The sequence below is a fragment of the Bison bison genome, unplaced genomic scaffold (genome assembly GCF_000754665.1).
Source record: "Bison bison bison isolate TAMUID 2011002044 unplaced genomic scaffold, Bison_UMD1.0 scf7180017864302, whole genome shotgun sequence".
Taxonomy (NCBI): Eukaryota; Metazoa; Chordata; class Mammalia; order Artiodactyla; family Bovidae; genus Bison; species Bison bison.
Window position 1 is genome coordinate 1404741 of NW_011494874.1, and position 2392 is coordinate 1407132.

Consider the following 2392-nt stretch of genomic DNA (forward strand, 5'->3'; position numbering starts at 1 on the left):
GCGCGCGCCATGCAGGTGCTGGTCACCGCCATCTCGCCCGGCCGCTTCCCCGAGGCCCTGGACGAGCTGCCGCTGCCGCCCTTCCTGCAGCCACTGGACCTCACGGGCAAGGGCTAGACCGCGGGGGCGCTCCGGGCCCTGGACTTTTGGGGCATACAATTTTTAAGAGCGTTGTACCTGGCACTTTACATATATTGTTTCTGGACGGCAGAACCTCTGTTTTCGTCTGTCGGCGTGCTTCGGGGGCCAGGCCAGGATGGGCAGGCGAGCCGTGAGCTGCGGGGCTTCCAGATGGGGTCGGGCTCAGCTTCCCACCTCCCTGCGTGCGTGGAGCGGGGCTGCGAGGTCAGGCGACTCCCAAGAGCTGGGCCCTGTCCTCAGCTACTTGCTCAGACTCGAGGACCGGAGCCCTGCCTTGATTTAGAGCCTCCAGGAAGGTGTCCCAGAGGGAGAGACAGCTGAGCGGAGGAGGAGCTGGGCAGGTGCTGGGGGCCGGCTTGTGCAAAGGCCTGGAGGCCGAGGGAACCGCCGTGTGGTCACTGGCTGGAGGGCCTCTATCCCGTCAGCAAGAGAGGGCTTGCCAGCTGTCTTGTGGGCTTGGGCTGGGGCTCGGGTCTTGAGAGCTGAGGACGGTGGAGGGCCCGCGCGCCGGTTGTTGGGGGCAGGACCCAGGCTGCGCCTCCTGTTTCTCCCCAGCCTGCCCTGGCCACTGCCCCTCCTTGGGTATCGTGGAGCTCTTCCCACCCACACAGGCTGAGGCCTGGACTCGTCCTCTTGTCTGCTTTTTTCTCCTCTGGCAGTTGGTGTCGGGGCCTGCTTCTCACCTCTCTTTTCATGGATGCAGCTGCCTCGGGCCCCCAGCTTCAGCCTCCCCTCACCTGGTGTTAGATGTGCCTTCCTGCAGGCCTGCCTGCTCACCCTGGGCATGGGCTCCCAAGACCCAGGCCCCGGTATTCGATGGCACCTGTGGGTGCTGGCAACACCCTGTGGGCAAGCTCTCCTGCCTCAGCCGGTAGAGCTGGTTTCTGCAGGAAGGGTTTGAAGATGGAGGCTTGTTGACAGATGTTATAATAACCCTTAAGGACCAAGGGAAAGCGGCATCCACGCCCGGAGGAACGTTGGGATCAGGGATGATGGCCAGGTTGTTGTGCCTGGGAGTTCTGCAGGGCGGTGAAATTCAACCCGTGCCGGCTGGGCTGGAGAGCCACGGTGTGCTGCCAGGAGTTGAGGGCTCAGGAGCTGCCCGATGAACCCTGACTGCTTGGCCAGGGGCGCACACTGCCCTCCTTGCCCCTGGCATCCCTGAGGGGAGTCTGGCTGGGGGTGGAAGAGGCTTGGGAGGTGGTGGCAGTGCCAGGGTGATGGCTGTGGGAGGGGAGGGGTGGGAGCGCCCTGGTTCTGGTCTGTATCTGCCATATCTTCTCAGGGTGACTTTGGGCACATCCCTGCCTTGGGCCTCAGTGTCCCCAACTGCCCTCAGAGGGGTTTTGGAGCATTTCCAAGCTCCCTACCTAAAAGGATGTTCGTGGGAAGTGTAGGGTGGGCAGGAGCACAGCCCTGTGGGGTAGGGGACAGTGGGGGTCAGTTCTGCCCAGTGCTGACCCTAGATTCTTGGTGGGGGTGAGGGTGCCTCCTGTGTCCTGGCCCAGTTAAACAGACTTTCTGAACCTTGACACTTGGCGGGCAGTGGATACTAACAGCTCTTCTACCTTAAAATGTGGAGCATCAGGAGCCCTGGGGTATGAAGACCGGGAATGTGTTGTTGGGGAGGCACGCTCCTTGGAGGAGATGGCGAATGCAGACCACGTGCCGTGGCTCCTGGGGGCTGGGCTCGGGAGGTTCTGGGGACTCGGGGCCCACTTGTGCCCTGGAGCTTCCGCCTGGAGAGAGCCCAGGCACCTGCAGGGCGTGCAGACTTCCCCTCGAGTCTCCCTGCTCCCAGCTCTGGCCACTCTGGGCTGAGCCCTCCTGGCCCGAGGCCCAGGGCTAGGCCCTCACTCGCTTCCCTGCTAAACCTACAGCTGACCCGTTGGTGACAAACTCCTTTGAGCTCCCTGGGCTGAGGATGGGGTGATACAGGGTTGGGGGGCTCCCTGGTGGGGACCCCACAGAATCCATTGTCCAGTGAGCAGGAGGTGACCCTTGGGAGGCTCCTTGTGTGCAGGGCAGGATCTGGGCAGGAGTTGCGGGCACCAGAGCCGGGGTGGGGGGTCTAGCCAGAGCCCAGCTTCGTAGCTTGGGGGGTGAAGGGCAGTGGGGGTGTCCTCGCCGTGGCTGGGCGGGACAGGGATCTGTGGGAAGGCCGAGGACACCCTGCGGAAGCAGAGCGGGGCCTGATTCCTGGCGCAGCTCCCACGGAGCCTGGGGTGCCTGGCTCAGGGCGCCCTGGTGT